General features: G+C 35.8%; 1 protein-coding gene and 1 pseudogene across 2 annotated transcripts in view; one reads left to right on the top strand and one right to left on the bottom strand.

The window, feature by feature from the left end:
- The window catches only part of LOC121756375 (peptidyl-prolyl cis-trans isomerase FKBP16-1, chloroplastic-like), a 542,442-nt gene that overhangs the window by 510,371 nt on the left and 13,368 nt on the right, over positions 1 to 18,703 (top strand). The gene's annotated exons all lie outside the window — the stretch shown is intronic.
- On the bottom strand, positions 518 to 4,258 carry LOC121756338 (annotated as a pseudogene).

Consider the following 18,703-nt stretch of genomic DNA (forward strand, 5'->3'; position numbering starts at 1 on the left):
CGACTCGGCTAATCACACTGGTTTAGTAGTTTCGATTATACGTTGTATTTTTAAGTTCAGTTCTTCCTTTTCTTTCTTTTGGGTTGTATTACGCCCGGTAGTTATCTTTGTAATCCCAGAAACCAACAGCACGAACAGAGTAGCGATGTTTTGATGTTTCGGGTTGAGCAGGTTGATGGACCCTCCTCTTCACCCACTTATATCATGATGGTTATCTGCCATTACATGTGCCAATTAAGTTGCTTCCCAAATGCTAGTATTATTCCAACTCTCTTAAATGCTCATAATGTTCTGTTTTGGATATCTTTGATGCCAAGCATTTGCAGCAAGGAAATGTGTAGTACTAATCATCATAATTTCACTACAGTAGTAAATATTTAGTGCAACGTTGAAATCATTTCTCTGGCTTTTATACATATCCATGAAATCTGCATCTGCATATGTCCTATGTTGGCAGGAGCATCCAATTCTGATGTGACAGAAACTAGATTTCTTGTCTGTGTATGTTTATTAGTCATTACTCAGAAATTAGAATACTGTTATTATTAACAAGAAATTAATATGCTATCGACACTAATAATTATTACTATTATTATCTATGTTGCTCTACTCGATTGTACTACTAAATAATTATGCACACACAAACATCAAGCTGAATCTTCAGAGAATGCAAAAGAGCAGCTTGATGAGCCTTGTGGGATAACTTTCTTGAAAGGGGCTGGTGGTGTTTTATGACTCGCCGATACTGATACGTTCGCCTTCAGAGCATCGGTGTCCGACCTCACCGGCTCCAGATTCTGAATCTCTTTCAGCATCGCCACCACGTCTTTCATCATGGGACGATCATCAGGCCGTGTGCTGAGGCACAGGAAAGCCACAGCCAGCGTCTGCAGCATCTCGTGCATCTGAGGGTCGGCCCTCCCCCTCAGCTTCGGGTCGAGCACATCAAGCGGGTCGCGCCTGCTCTGCAGCTGGTCACGTACCCACTGAACAAGATGTGCTCCCCCGGGCAATGTAGGGTCCAGCGGGTGCCTCCCCGTCAGCACCTCCAGTAGGACCACGCCAAAGCTGTACACGTCGCTCTTTTCCGTGATCCTCTGCATTGATGCAAGCTCTGTCAAAAAAAGAGACAAATCTGTTAACAATTTGACACAAAACAAACACTCAATTTACATTCTCACATAACATAAACTGAAATCACATTCCACCTGGAGCCATGTAGCCATAGGAGCCAGCCAGATGAGGCCTCTGGCTCTGTTTGGAGTCCGGATCATCGGGCTCGGCGCTGACAAGGCTAGCCAAGCCAAAGTCAGCAAGATATGGCTCCATGTGAGGGCCTAACAACACATTCATAGCCTTGACATCCCCGTGCATTATCGGAGGCACACAGTCGTGGTGCAAGTACGCGAGAGCGTGGGCGACACCCAACACGACGTCGTACCTAGCCTCCCACCCGGCGCCTCCCTTCCCGGCCCCATGAAGAAGCGAACTCAAACTCCCATTCGGAAGGTAATCATAGAACAACAATTTCAAATTCTGGTTCGACCCCCAACCGAGCAGTCTCACAATGTTCTTATGCCTAATAGAACCCAACGTCCGAATCTCAGACATAAACGCCCCGGTCTCTTCCGACGACCACATCTTCTTCACCGCAAGACTCTCCCCACCCAGCTCCACCGCCACCTTATACACAACCCCGAGCTTCCCGTTCCGATCACATTAGACGACGTGAGGTTCCTCACTATGTCGTCGATCGAGAAGTCCATCTTCTGATAAAACATTACCTCCCACGAATCGCCCTCCACGCCTCTCGCGTTGGCCAGGTGAGTCCTGACCAACACGTAGACGGCAAGCAGCACGAGCACCACGCTCGTGCTGACCAGTATCGCCATGGCCATCTTCATGTTGGCCCCGGCGTGCCTCCTGGACCGCCCCACGCCGTCCGCCGGCGTCACCACCCCGCCCGAGACGTACAGGTCCTCGTTCCCTGCGACGTCGCTGAGCGGGAGCTTTCGGAAGAACGGCGTGTCGGGGAGATAGCCGGAGAAGCCGTTGTACGACACGTTGAGGGAGACAAGATTTTGAAGGCTCTTGAGATTGTCCAGCTTCCCCGACAGCTTGTTGTGGGAGAGATCAAGAATCCCGAGCTTATCAAGATTCGAAAACTCGGAAGGAATCTCACCGTTGAACTGATTAGAGCTGAGGTTGAGAGAGATCTCGAGAGATGAGAGAAGGCCTAATTCCTTTGGAATTTCACCGGAGAAGCCATTGCTTCCGAGGTCGAGAAGCTGCAGCCGGTTGCAGGAGAGAATCTCCGGTGGAATCTTCCCAGAGAGAAGATTCCTACCGACATTTAGTTTCGTCAACTGAGTAAGGTCACCGATGGTAGGGATGAGTGGGCCCACGAGTCTGTTGTCTGAAATATCGAGAAACTGTAGAGAAGTAGGCAGGGCTTGAGGAAGAGCCCCACTCAAGGCATTTGAATGGAGATCAAGAAACTGGAGGCTCTCACACTCCGAAATCGAGGGAGGAATCCCACCCACGAGATGATTGCTTCCCATATCAAGAAAGTTGAGATTTCTGAGCTTTCCAATTTCGGAAGGAACAGTGCCTCCCACTTTGTTGCTACTGATCCTGAACCTGTACATGCTGCTGCAATTCCCTATATCCGGTGGAATGAACCCAGTGAGGCCATTCGACAGCAGCAGCAGCTTCGTTAGATTCTGCAGCACGAATATCTGCTTCGGGACCGCACCGTACAGCTGGTTGTACGATAGGTCCAGCGCTTGAAGCTCTCCGCATTCGGAAAGAGACTCCGGTATGCTTCCGGTGAGATTGTTCTTCCACGCGAAGAGCAGTTGCAAACGCCTTATCTTTCCGATATCAGATGGAATCTCACCGGTGAGGTAGTTGTTGTCGACCTCCAAATGAGTTAGCTCGGCGCAGTTGGTTAGCTCCGGAGGTATGGTTCCGGTTAGCTGATTCACGCTGAGCTGGAGCTCCTCAAGCTTCGAGAAGCTTCCGAAGCTTGCTGGAATGATTCCGGTCAATAAATTCTCGGATAAATCAATCACTTTGAGGTCTCTGCAGTTTCCGAGCTCGGGTGGAATAGCTCCGACGATGCTGTTCTGCCATAGGAGTATTGATTCGAGCTTTTTCAGCTGGCCTAAGCTGCGGGGGATCGAAGATGTGATCGAATTCTGATATAAATAGAGGTTTTGGAGCTCGCTGCAGTTTCCGATCTCCTCCGGTATGGGGCTGGAGAGCATGGATGTGTAAATCGCGATGGTTTGGAGATTTTTCAGCCTTCCGATCGACGGCGGCAGGCTGCCGGAGATGCTCGTTTCAGCGAGGCCGAGGACGGTGAGGCTGGAGCAGTTCCCGATCTCGAGAGGCAATTCGCCCTTGAGATTCTGATTGCCTCCGCTTCGGAATGATTCGAGCTTGCTCAACTCTCCGATGCTCACCGGAATTCCGCCGCTGAGCTGGTTGTCGAAGAGGATGAGGTGCTTCAAGCTCGTGAGATTCCCAATGCCGGAGGGGATGGCGCCGGTGATGAGGTTCGTGTTGAGGATTAAGTACTGGAGCTTTCCGAGCCGGCATATCTCCGGCGGGATCTCGCCGGAGACGGCGTTGTCGCTGAGGTCGACGAGGACGAGCTCCCGGTAGTCGCCGAACTGCTTCGGGATGGCGCCGGTGAGATTGGTGGAGGAGAGGATGAGTGTGTGCAAGGCCATGAGGGGCTGGAGAGTCGAGGGCAGTGGGCCCCGCAGGTCCACTGCCTTCAGACTTATCCTGACGACGTCGCCATTGGCGTCGCAGGATATCCCGAGCCAGTTGCACGGGCTCTGGTCGAGGGGGCTCCATGAGGCGAGGGCGGATGTTGAGCCGTTGGTTAAGGCGCTCTTCCACGAGAGCAAAGCAGAGCCCTGCTCGTTGATGGAAGCGCATCTCGAGAAGAGGAGAGGGAGGAGGAGGAGAAGAAGGGGAAGGAGTGAGTTTTTTAGAAATGCAGGCATTGCTGCAAGGGAGGAGGAGGAGGAGTTGAGAAGAGTTTGGTTTGGGAGTGTGGAGAGCTAAAGTGAAGGCCATGTTTTTTGTATTATAGATGTAAAGCAGAGATCTGGATCCTACACCACTTAGAGGTGCCCACGGTTGCGGAACCGGCAGTTACGGTTCGGAACCGTCGGTTCCAGTTTTGGAAATTGTCAAACCGGAACAAAACTGCGAGGATGTTTCGCGGTTACGGTTCCGGTTCCAAAACCGCCGGTTTCGGTTCCGAACCGGCGGTTTTCTGGCAGTTTTTTACGGTTCCAAACCGTCGGTTTTTTGCCGTTCCGGCCTGGTTTCACGGTTTTCTGGCGGTTTTTTCACAGTTCCGACACGGCTTTGGTTCGAAATTTTTTGAACCTGAACCGAACCACGGTTCAAAAATCGACGTTTCGGTTCTGGTAAATTCTCACGGTTTCGGTTCGGAACCGTAACCGGCGGTTACGGTTTCAGTTTTAACCGCCGATTCGGTAAACCTTGGGCAGGTCTAACACCACTTTCAATTTTCTATTGTTATTGTAATTGCCTCAACGGAAATTAAGTGAGGATAGATGGTGATGGAGACATACAGTTTTTATTTTTATTTATTTATTGTCTACCTCCTCATTCTCTAAAAATTAAAAGATTCTGACAATGACATTAGTTTTGATGCAAAATTGTTACAATAAAAAACAAAGAGAAAAAATAATTAGAATTGTGTTAGTAAATAATGGAGACCACGCTATTAGTTTGAGAAAAGTTTTCAAAATTGGATGTAGACTAATTTTATAAGATTGACACAAAAATGGTCAAAAGATATGGGAATGGAGTGAGTATCTACACATATTTCCCAAGTATTTTTATAAAATGAAAATACTACCATTTCTATATTATTATTTTTTTATATTTTTCTTCACTTAAAATTTTATGCTAAATAAAAGTTGTATAGCTTAAAATGGAACCGGAGAAGTACTTGATTTGGAGAGTGTTCACATTTTTATATGCCATGTTTTGGTACTTGGTAGTGATGTCAATGGTTGCCTAGGTGGATAGATTTGGATCTTCTTCTCTGAATGAATCATTTCATTGTATGATGTTTCATTTACATTGCTTGGAAGTAAGTAGCAACATAAACTGGTGGCCTTTAATTGGCTTTTATCTATTATTTTTCTCTATAACTTCTTTAAGAATGTCTTTTTCTAGACTTCACATCACATGTTACGGCCTTGCTGGCACTAGCTATGTGCTAACGGTTTCCCTTTCCTTCATTTTCTCTAATACTCCCTCCGTTCCATAGTAATGAAGACGTTTCTTTTCAGCACGGAGATTAAGAAAAAAATGTGTTTGATGAGTTAAGTAAATGGAGAATAAAGTGGAAAATGAAAAAGGTAGAAAGATGAAGAGAGAATAAAGTAAGAGAGAGTAAAATAGGTGTGGAGAAATGTGTTGACTTTTACTAAAAAGGAAATGACTATTACTATAGAACGTACTGACAAAATGAGAACGTACAAAAATGACAAAATGACTACATTCCTATGGAACTGAGGGAGTAGTAAGTTTTTTTTGCTCAAATTTCTTAGCTTATTAAACATTCTTATAGATACACACACGCCATGACTGCATACGTTCTTCGAGGTAATTATATATGGAGAATAAAATTTTAATGTACTTAATCAGCGCTACAACAGAAAAAGACACCTTTAAAATGACTTTATTAGAAGAAAATAGGTACTTATTAAAAAAATGGAATACTCCTTTATTATTAGTGATAATCCTTTTGCACAAATAAAATAAATATCAAAAGTTGATAAACCTAAACCACATTTATAAGTATTTAACTTTAAAACGAATAAAATTGTTTCCTCAATATACATGCGAATAATAGAATGGCTTACAATCATTTACTGATTAAGATGTTTCTCAATATACACGCAATTTGTTTGAAGACACATTTCTCAATCATCTATATATCGTTAAAAATAATAAATAAAAGTATATGTTTCATGGTAGTTATTTTTTTAAGGCATAATTTTAGCCAATCATGACAAATCGCAAAAATTAAGAGATAGGACTAGTAGCCATCAATTATTTGTTTAAATACCACTTGCATGTATAAAAGTACTACTCATTTATAAGATATTATTTATTTTTATAGAAAGCATCATTTGCTTTTATAAAAGTTTGAAGGTTGCATTTAATAAAAAATATCTACTTATTGTCATACTTTATGTGCATGATTTCATTTCTTATTATTAAAAATATCATTTTTGTAGATAAAATAAGTACGTATTATAATATTTATAGATAAAATTAAGTACTCTATTATTTATAGTTATTTATCATTTTCATGTGGTGGGGTGGAAGAGAGGGTGCCTATCCTCATCATTTGAAATGGCGATAGAAAACAGACAAATTGTAACCAAAAATAAAATATTGAGAAGAAAATATTAATCACTTGAAATTTAAGATTCACACACAAATGTGAAAATCTGACGACCAACAGCATTAATATACATATTACCAACATTAATAAACCCAAACCTAATACTCCTAATTACCAAGATTGCATTTTTATTCAACAGGGCAAACCCATTAATGACCATAATTGATTTTAATTACTGACTGATACGACTCTTTAATATAGATCATAAATACGAGTAATATTTTACTCTAAGAACAACTGACTTAAAGGAGTTAAACTATCTCAACCATCACAACTTGAATGACACAATCTATATATGTATCTAAATCTATGGTAAAAGAAGATACAAATAAATTTATGGAAAATAGCACATTATATTTCTGATGTGGATAAAATAATTTTGTCGCAATACTACATTTGATTATTTGAATATAAAAAGCTATTCTAAAAACGGAATTAATCTGCGCTCAAAAAATACCACTACTACTATCTTGGATCAAGAATATTTATCGGTTTTCCAATTGATCTATGGGGAAGTTATTATTTTTTTATAGAATAAATGGTAACAAAAAAAACCCATAAAGCTTTGGTCTCCAACAAATTTTAAAAATGATCAAATATATCATAACTTTGACAATTTTGAAAAATTTCATCACGCCACGTTTCTAAATTTATCCATGTGATGCGTAACTAAATATATTAAATGATGTTTTAAATAGCCAAATGTTTTGTTCGCATGAAATTTTTCGTTCGAAAGCATACATAATTTCACTCAAATTATAGACTATGAGACAATTGAGAAAAAAATCAAAAATATGATATAATGAGTCATTTTTAAAGTTGCAAAATAGACCAAAACTTAACTAAACTACTCCATGATTTTTTGCCATTTATCCTTTCGATAATGTGAGATTCAGAGATTGAGCTATGAAATCGTACACATAAATACATAATATATATTGTATGCACATGCATGTACAACAATTTAAGAGGCTAATATCACTTACATTGATTCCACTACTCATCAAATAAATAAATTACATTTATATGATATATAGGTGAACAACCAGTACAACTATAAAGTCCAACGGAAATTTAATCACTCTTTATAGCATCGATCGTCGAAATTAAATCCTGGCTAGTTACAACATAAATGTTATTAATCATGACATTTAAAATCCATCTTTGAGAAGTTTGTTTCCTGTCTAATTTCACATGGACCACAACAACTACCTAATAAAGAATTGTTTTCCTTAAGAGCTGTCGAATTAAGTAAAACACATCTACACTACCTCCACCCATGTTTCACCAAATCACTACTTCAATTGTTTGTTACAATATTATATTCCATTAAATGATACTCGATCTAACTCCCACTAGATCCACATTCATTAACAAAAAAATGTTACATAAAAATCAAAATATGCAATCGACAATCATGTAATATGTGAAATTAGTTAATCGAGTCAGCTCGTCGGATCTCAGTCAATACTAGCTAGTTTTAAAACAAGCCGATTACATTATAAATTTTTGACCTTAATCCTTTTTCTTATATTTCCACTGAGTCAGCTCGTCAGATCTCATTTAATATTAGCTAGTTTTAAAACAAGCCTGATTACATTATAAATTTTCGACCTTAATCTTTTTTCTTATATTTCCACTGTCTTATAAAAATAGTTCACTTTTATTTTTGATAACTTCTCTTTTTGATGATGTGGGTGTCATCCCCTATTAACAATATTTCAATCACTATTTATTTCTATATCTTTTATATTTTATAAATTGTGCATTAAACCCATATCATCCCGAAAAGTGTCTATATTTATGGGACGGGCTGATAAGTCATCAATTTAAGTTGGATTCTCATCACTGCATATAAAGTTAGAAGAAACTACAAAATGAAGTGATGAAAAGTGGGCAAATGAAAGAGACGAGTCAGCCACATGCATTCTTAATTCGAATTCATACACTTTTAGTTGGAAATAATTAGTCAGTGGATACTGCTTTTCATCAATCAAGAATATAGTAAAATATTTGCTGCCCCTCACCTATTTTTCTACGAGTCTAATTAGTGTTATTTTATTTTAGGAAGTTTTCTGCTGATTCTTTATTTGGAGGTAGCTCGACTTAACTCAAAATATTTTCAAAATTAAAATTGAAGCTCTCACTAAAATAAAAACTCTATCAACTCCACAACTAGAATAAGTACTAGTAAAACACAATCCTTAATTTTCTTAACTAAAGAATTTTCATAAGTTTCTTAATAGTATTTCATTTTGTATCGAATTATATTAATAAACTAGATCGAAATAACTTTTTCTCTGTAAAAAAAGAGACAAAGACAGGTGATCAATCCGAATCATGGGGATCTGAACGAGTAATTCTTAGAAGTTTATTGGGGATTAAATTACTAATTAATGAATAAATCAGAGTAGATATGACATATATAAATGCGTATTTGATATAATTTGAGCATTAAGTAATGCAATCAAACTCAGTAGTAGTGAAGAGCACATGATTTGTGAAGAATTAGTCTGATTTAGCTATTTAAATAATCTGTGGATTAAATCTGGTCGGCTGTCGGATGCTTTGCTGTAAAAATTAATTAAGAATGAGAATAATCGAATTTTTGGCTAATCTATCGATCGCAAAAGATAAAAAAGTAGCTAATCAATAGAATTATAGAACAAAATGATTGTGAACTAAATTAGATCTATGTAATGGTTTGTCACGGGCTCCGACCAAAATTAATATTGACAATTCTTTTCAGAGAAGCTAAATCTTCGGTTGTATCCTCAATTTTATTTCTTACATATAATTTATCAAAGGGTAGATAAGTTTAATTAGGGGTGTCGAAACGGGTACCCGATTTTGGCCCAAAAGTTAGTCCCGATACCCGTCCCGCAGTTAGTCGGGTATTACCCGATACCCGAGTCGGGTATCCCGGACCCGGGTACCCGACCGCGGGTACCTGACCGAAACATTTTTTTTAAATCTGTTTTTTAATATTATTTGTATATTTTATATGCTTTTTAAAAAATACTACTTGGTGAATGTAATAGTCTCACTTGAAACTTTTTTTTATTATTTAATTTTGTTGAGAATTGAGATCAAGCCATGTAATCTTTGATTCTTTGTCTTCGTCTATTTCTAATTTTTAAGTTAAAATTCTTAATCTTTTATATTGTTACACTTATACATCTAAATTCAAGAATAAATAAGGAATTAGATGATTATATAATCATATGAGCTGCACAAATGCTCATTTGAATAAATTTTAAGAATAATTAGAACTTATATTTTAATTTTTTTTTGAAATATCTGCTTTAAATAATCATATGAGCTGCACAACTACCACCTATAAATATGTAATCCAAATTCAATTATAATGCCAAAAAATCCAAACTCCAAATTACCATTCAAAAATCTAAATATGAAAACAATTAACAAAGTAAGCAACAATGTCTTACTTTAATCAAAAGTCTAAATATAAAATAAGTAAATAACTTCAACCAAAAGTCTAAAGTAATAAAAGTTTCACGCGGTTTCACCAATCATTCTTCATCTGGCGCGTGCATCACTCGTGCACCATGGACATTGCTCGTTGGAGTCATGGCGTCAATCCTGACTAAAACTAAACAAATAAACAAAAACAAATAAGAATTCTAATTCTTATAATATGAAAAGGAAATGTAAATTATGTATAAATAAGAATTATACTTACCATCACGGGTGGAATGAGGGAGGAGGCGGGTGGAAGGAGACAAGGAGTTGAATCGTAGACTGTAGAGTAAGAGAAAAGACGGAGAAAAAATTGTGATCTTAACCCTAACCCTAATTAAAGTTAAAACTTAACGTTTTGTAATATATTACTAATAAAAAATTACATTATGATTTTTAAGCCAGCCCAGTCAGCAAGTATAAAATAAAAAATTAAAAATAATAATATTATAAATATAATAAAATAAAATACAAAATAATAAAAATATTAAATTATATTAGATTAAGGTGTTCGCCCAGAATCAGCAAGTATTAAAATAAAAAATAAAAAATCTATAAAATAATGTATTAATATATATATAGAGAGGTGTGATCAAATACAAACTCTCTAAAATACAAACTATACAAACTATGTCACCGGAGTGTACAAATTCTGTCACCGGAGTGTACAAATTATGTCAACGGACTGTACAAATTCTGTCACCGGGGGTCGATGTCAACGGAATGTACAAATTCTGTCACCGGGGGATGTACGGAGTGTACAAATTCTGTCGACGGGGGTGTCCAAATTCTGATTTTTCGATATCAAAATGTTGACATTAGAAAAATCTCTTATATTAACCGTTGATTAATTGTATTAAGTGAGTATGATTAAAGTTTGTATAGTTTGTATTTTAGAGAGTTTGTATTTTATCACACCCCATATATATATATAGGCGAGCGTTATTCTCCTTTTCACATCTTAGATCATTTTTCCTTCTTAATATTACGCGTTAGATCTAAGGCATCAACGGATCAGATTGATTCTATAAAACTGGTTCCGTGTTGCATTATAGAAGGTGGTTGTATGCATTACAGGGTTATTATTGACATTTGACGGAAAAGTAACTGCCACATTTTGGTATCTGCGAATAATGCACCACATGGTCACGAGTAATGCATATAATTGACTATATAATGCACAATATGTGAACTGCAATGCATACGAATAAGATGTACCATGTTATGATGTTTGGACAACGTTTCTTGTTTCCCCTAAGGGTTTAATAAGCTTAGGGGCTAGGGTATAGTACGTAGACACGTATGTAATCTTCACATGGTAACGAGTAATGGATATAATTGACTATATAATGCACAATTTGTGAACTGCAATGCATACGAACAAGATGTGCTGTGTTATGATGTTTGACACACGTTTCTTGTTTCCCCTAAGGGTTTAATAAGCTTAGGGGCTAGGGTATAGTACGTACGCATTAATAACAAATTATAAAACGATACGAATAATTCACCAAATTGTCACGAGTAATGGATGTTATTAACTATATAATGCACAATATGTGAACTGCAATGCATACGAATAAGATGTACCATTATGATGTTTGACACACGTTCTTGTTTCCCCTAAGGTTTAATAAGCTTAGGGGCTAGGGTATAGTACGTAAACATTACTAACAAATTGTTGTTATTGGAATATACGCATGTGCATTATTTGGTTTAGGTAGTGCATTATGTAGCTGTTAATTGTCATTATCTCACTATATTATGCATTATTAGAGGTATTGTGTATATGGGTTAATCAACGGATTGAAGATTACATACGTGCATTTAGTAATGTCTACGTACTATACCCTAGCCCCTAAGCTTATTAAACCCTTAGGAGAAACAAGAAACGTGTGTCAAACATCATAACATGGTACATCTTATTCGTATGCATTGCAGTTCACATATTGTGCATTATATAGTTAATAACATTCATTACTCGTGACAATTTGATGAATTATTCGTATCCTTTTATAATTTGTTATTAATGCGTACGTACTATACCCTAGCCCCTAAGCTTATTAAACCCTTAGGGGAAACAAGAAACGTGTGTCAAACATCATAACACAGCACATCTTGTTCGTATGCATTGCAGTTCACAAATTGTGCATTATATAGTCAATTATATCCATTACTCGTTACCATGTGAAGATTACATACGTGTCTACGTACTATACCCTAGCCCCTAAGCTTATTAAACCCTTAGGGGAAACAAGAAACGTGTGTCCAAACATCATAACATGGTACATCTTATTCGTATGCATTGCAGTTCACATATTGTGCATTATATAGTCAATTATATGCATTACTCGTGACCATGTGGTGCATTATTCGTAGCGGTTTCCAGCCATTATTAGATTACTATTGTACCCTCATAATGCACAAAATAGGACAAATAATGCAACACGGGATTAATTACCCAATGTTGATCTTGGCCGTCTATTTCTCTAATCTAATGACTGATATTAAGAAGGAAAAATGAGGAAATATAGGAAAAGGAAACGAATACATCCCTATATATATATATATATTAGGTATTTTCGGGACTATCGGGATTACTCGGTCGGGTATCGGGATACCCGATACCCGCAAAACCCAAAATTATTATACCCGACCCTGCCCCGTTTTCCGATTCCATCGGGTAACGGGTACCCGATATCCGGCAGGTATCGGGTCGGGTTCGGGATTACCCGTTACCCGCTACCCGTTTCAACACCCCTAGGTTTAATGTTTGATGTGATCTATAATTAAATACTCACTACGTCGTGATTAAATAAATAAATTAGAAGGCGGCGTTATGCTACTATTTACAACGTTTACTTTTCGATGATCGATGCATCGTGATGTTAAAATTATCCTTATAAAGAAATCTAGGTGAATATTAAGTGTGGTATTTACTGCTTAATCCGTAAATTTTTCTTAATGTAAGTAAATGTCTCTCATTTCCATGATGAAATAATAAATAAGGGCCAAGTCACATAGACTCCACCCACTTATATTAGATCAATATAAAAATTACTCAATCCTACCATAAGAATAGACTCTTTCTGTTTTGGTCGTCCATTTTTGTAAAATAATTAACTTTTATTGATCACTTCTTTATCTCTAGTAAGGTGAGTCAAAGTGATTTTCATTCTCCACTAACATATTTTCTCTCATTTTTTTTATCTTGTACTACTCCTGCAGAAGTTTTTACATCCTTCATTTGTTTATGCAATTCCAATCATTACTTAACAAGGGCGGTAGGAAATTTTTCACAATTTCGATAATAGAAAAAACAAATAAAGAAAAATTTAAGAGGTTGATAGAGGTTTAAGCTCATCGGAATCCTCCAGTATGTGTAGTTCGGCCTCTCTCCACGCATTATGTCATGGTGAGTCACCCCACAACACCGATACATACTACATTCACTCCAAAGTTAATTGATTCTCCTTTCGTCCCTAATAATTTGTCATCATTTTAACTCAGTATAAAGTTTAAGAAATATAATAGAAAGTGGGTCGAAAAAATTAGTACCATGCGAGTTCTGCTTTTATACACTAGTTTTATACAAAATATGAGTGAGAATGGGTTAGTGAAATGTGTGGTCCACTATCAAAAATGGTAAAAGTGAAATATGACAAATTTTTAAGAACGGACAAAAATGAAAATAAATGACAAATTTTTAGGGACGGAGAGAGTACATTTTTTTCATTCATAAGATTTTTCAAAAATGATAATTTAGACAATAAAGTAGAATAATGAATAAGTAAAGAGAAAGTAAAAGAATTATTTTTTTTGTTAAAAGATGAAATGTCATTAACCTCTAGACATCAGAAATACAGACTCAATTAACTTTTTTATTGAATAAGGAAAAAGAATGCTCAAATCATGTCAAATGGTGAAGTAGAAATTGAAATGTAACAAGAAACAAGAAACTTAGCAAGCCTCAATCTCTACTATCTAGCTAAGATTACATAAAAAGATTAAAAAAATAATATGAAGGTTAAAAGAAGCCAAATTGGATCCCTAACAACAAACCAAGAACACTACGGATGCCTCAACACTAACTAAACTTAATTATATGGCATTTAACATCGTTTGAAGACAATACATTATTTTGAAGATAAAGGGTCAATATCATACTCTAGATAGTGTTGACTAAAAATTTATATAATTCAAAAAAAAATGAAAGATGTTATTCATACTTATATTGTTGCCAAAAATATGTCTTGGTACTAATAGGCAGGAGTTACAAGAAGAGGTAGGAGTATATAAATTTTGAGCGCAGCGGAAATTGCAGACAAGAATAACAGATCTAGATTCATAATTATATTGTAAGTTGAGCACGTAATACACAACGGAACTAAATCTTACTTGTTGTGTTGTTTTCTTCTACGATTGTATCCTGCAAGTTGAATCCACTACTATCGAGGCCCACGTGCAATCCAATCCGATGCAGGAACTATTCCGGTACAATTGCTCCGTAGAAGAAAGCTAGGAATTCTCTCTACAAAGCTATTCGTATTTTCTCTCTAATCATACACTATTTTTCCTTCTCCACAATGGAAAATAAATAACCATTATATAAATGAATAGTCACTAGGGTTCCATGATTGTTGGGCTTATGAACTAGGAGTATTATAATTGTAGCTCAATTATAATTATTTAATCCATATTAATTTAATTCTAGCACATATCCTTTCAAATAGCACCCGCCTCTTTTTCTCTCTTTTTTGAAATATGGGATCTAAAGATGGACCCAACCCTTTTCACTCCAACTTTTCTGATTTTAGCCCTCATTTTCATCCATAACTCTAGAAAGGATCAATACACCTTTTGTGATGCAGTGTAAGAGTCACATTCACTACTTTTATATTGAAGTCACATTCACTACTTTTATTGAAGTCACATTCTTTCCCAGACAATTTTCACAATTTATGGAAAAATATAAAGATATTCTATAATTGTTATGAGTTTACTATTGAAAATTTCTCATTCTATTTCAAGATACGATGAGACCATTATTCTTCGGTGGATGAGGATTGACGGATAACAATATGAATATGCTACTCTTTTGATTATGTTTCTTGATGTTCAGATAAAGCATTTGCTTCATTGCTTTCTTATTGTTGTTTATATTTTGAGTTGTGACTATTAGATACTCATCTTTCTGAATTGTTTTATACTACTACATCAATAAAGGACTGAATTTAAAGGAAATAATTAAGCAGTTTTTATAGTTGGAAATTTCTAAGGTTTTCAATAGCCTCCATTACTTCAATGCTAAATAGGGACACCAATTTTTAACCCTAAATTGAATGAGAAGATCTCATCACATGATTGAACATGTAAATGGGTAGCAATTTCTTGGCACATGACATTGCAACGTACCAATGAAATGTGACCCCCATTATTGGACAATTACTAGGATTTAATTTCAAAACTGTGGAGGCAAAAGATATGCACATGATTAAAACAATTACTGGGTATTACTTTCCTCACATAAATTATATTTATACCCAAGCAAGGTTATAGATATTGAGACATTGGCAGATAGTGGGTGTTTTTAAAAATGAATTTTTGGAAGACAAAATACTTTTAGGAACGTGCCATGTTATGACTATCCATATTAAGCCATGAAATTCTTATATGGTATTGTATACGGCATGAGAGATCACATGACCCTCAGTTTTCTTACATTTATATGGTTTATTATTAGTGGAGTATTAAATTATATCTATGAAGTTGGTTGAATTATTGGACTGCAAGATGCAGGGGACAAATGTATTTTATGAGATCGAAAATGTTGAATTTAATGAAAGACCTAGCTAGACAGTATTTGATAATAAGCTTCATTATTTAATGCTACAAGCGTCATGAGGGGTTAATATTACGTACATCTATAGGTACATGGTAACTACAATAAAATAAATAAATATTTTTAGCATAAGTTCTCGTTCCCTAGGGTGATAAAGTAAAACTGTGTTTGATTATATAAATTTTTAATACCAATATTATACACTATATATAATTAGGAATGTCAATGGGGTAAATTCATAATTCAATTTCAAAATGTCAGGTGAATCGTATTGAAATACTTTTCTGACTAATCCTTTACAAGCCTACACAAAAAAATGCGGTAGTATTTCTTTTATAACATATGCCCATAGTCAAAATCAATTAAATTAATTTTTTGGTGTGTGTGTATACATGCATTTTGGGTCTGTTTATATTGATTTTGTGTGTAAATGTATGCGTTTTTGGGATTAAACTTTCAAAATATTAGACTTATTTAATTACAATTCGCATAAAATCATTTTGGAGGAGAGTTGGATGGTAGTAGTATAACTAGACTTTTCTTACTCATTATCGAAACACGTATATTGCTTCCTCATTATTTGATGATATTTTTTATGTATAAATTCTACATTATCAAATCTTCTCGGATTTCTTTGTCGATTTTTTTATCAAGTCGCATCAAGTAAGTCGAAACACAAGGTTAGAATTGTATATATTTTGAATTTGGTTGTCTTTAATTCATTATTCCCATCCTTTATCTTCAGTCTAAATTATTGGTTCTTCCTCTCGATCATAGAACCCTAATCTCTCGAGATTTTTCAACATTCCTCCTAAACATTGTCTTTAAATTAAGTGGACCAGTCTAACTGAATTCATAGATACAGTATATGCTAGTAATATGTTAAGGGTGCACTCCCTTAACAAGATTCCGGCGACAACTAGAGGTCGACGACGGAGGGATAAAAGTGGACGTCTCCGGCTTTCCCCGAGATCAGCTCCAAACTAGGGTTGCGAGAAAATAAAGAAGACGATAAAAATAGGAAAATATGATAAAAGGAAAATAAGATAATTTGATATTTCTTGAATGATTGAAATGAATAACAATGTCCACTATTTATAATAGTGGATACTAACTTAATGAGCAAGACAACAGATATGAAAAAGATATGCAATCCCTAAATTATCTAACTAAATAATGCAACTAAATAATTAAATACTAAACGTATCATAATATGTTTAAAAAAGGATAACTCAATCATGTATGTGCACGGGTGGTATACAAGATATTAAATTTAAAATATCTTGAAAACTATATTTTTAGTGAGAGCGTACGATATATATGTATAAAGAATTTTGCAAATGCATGAACAATACCATGTTTAATTTTTTAAATTAGTGAGAATTAAGAACACTCTTCTTAGTGCTATTTTTGTTTTTAAAAGCTCTTCATCCCCACCCTTGTCGTGATCATCTTAATTTTATTTTATTTTATTATTATTTTGTTGTACTTTTATGACTGAAAAAAGGGAAAAGAGAAAATATTAGCTCTAGATGGATTTCACCTAGATGAGCCATCTTGACATAAATTAAAAGTTGGGTTCATGCACTGAAAAGATTAAACCACTCGTGTGTGATTAGATTAGTGGATTCTTGAATATTATGTCCTACCACCAATCATACTTTATCATAATATTCACAAATTAATCATTTATTTTTGGATTGTTACGACGGCACAACATATGATTGCTTATTCTTGTTTGTACTTGAACAATTGAACCTTTTTTACCAACTCACTATTTCTAGTACTAGAAAAGACAGAGTGAATTCCTCAAGTAATAATCACAGTCAACATGTAGAAAGATAAAAGTAGATATGCATGAAATAAGAAATGAGGATTAATTCAGGATTAAACTTACATGTGCAAACACATCCTAACTCGGAAATAGATAAAGTTGCAATCAATATACTATAAGAGCTACACTCTAAGTATATCAGCACGAAACCTTTTGAATAGTATTTAAAAATAAAATTGTAAGAGTTTAGCTCATAGTAGATAGTATCGTATTAATGTAAGTTCGAGTGTGCATCGACGAGCCCTCACAGACTCACTGTGACATTAGAGACAGTTGCCAACAACCGGAAGTTTACAGATCTTGGTCTTGATTCTACATATCTTGTCATGGGGCCAAGGTTCGCATCACAATAGGTCAGACTCCCCTCGTCCAGGGCTCCACTTTTTATTGGGGTGCAAACCAAACCACATCCTACATTTGAGAATAAGTAAAGTTGCAAGCAATATATAAGGAGTACTCAAGGTCCATTAATTGTAAGACCTTTTGGGAAGTGTTCTGAGAACCAAACTACGAGACTTGTCACAAAGTAGACAAGGTTACACTAATGTGAGTTTAGGTGTGGATGGACAAAACCCTCACAACAATATTAACAAATTCATCGAGTAAAACAATAAATTTATCTTAATTAGTTCCTACCGGCCTAAGAGATTGAATATTAGGACCATAAAATTTGTACACAATGCATGTAAGCATCTAATTTGTGATCACCTAATCAAAGTTTGAATACTATTTTGACTTGGATAATTTGTTCGTATTAGTTGAGTCTATATTTGATCAAGATTCTAAACTTGGCATCTATGATCAAAGGATCGGCCTGTTTCATGATTTACGTATAAAAATAAGGTTTATTATATAGTTTAGGGTCTACATCAGGGGTCAAATCATCATCCTCTTTTGAGGCAGATGTCATTTTTTTTATGTTTCCTTAAGTTTTCTGGGTGTGCTTTTCACTAAACGCCCTCTTTTGGCAATTATTAAGGGATTATGGGTAGAAGCTGGCGACATAATATGTTTAAATATCTTAAAGTATGCACTAATCAAAGAAGTTTTTTAACCTTTTCAAAAAATCACAAACCGT

This window comes from Salvia splendens, chromosome 11 (genome assembly GCF_004379255.2).
Source record: "Salvia splendens isolate huo1 chromosome 11, SspV2, whole genome shotgun sequence".
In the NCBI taxonomy this organism is placed as follows: domain Eukaryota; kingdom Viridiplantae; phylum Streptophyta; class Magnoliopsida; order Lamiales; family Lamiaceae; genus Salvia; species Salvia splendens.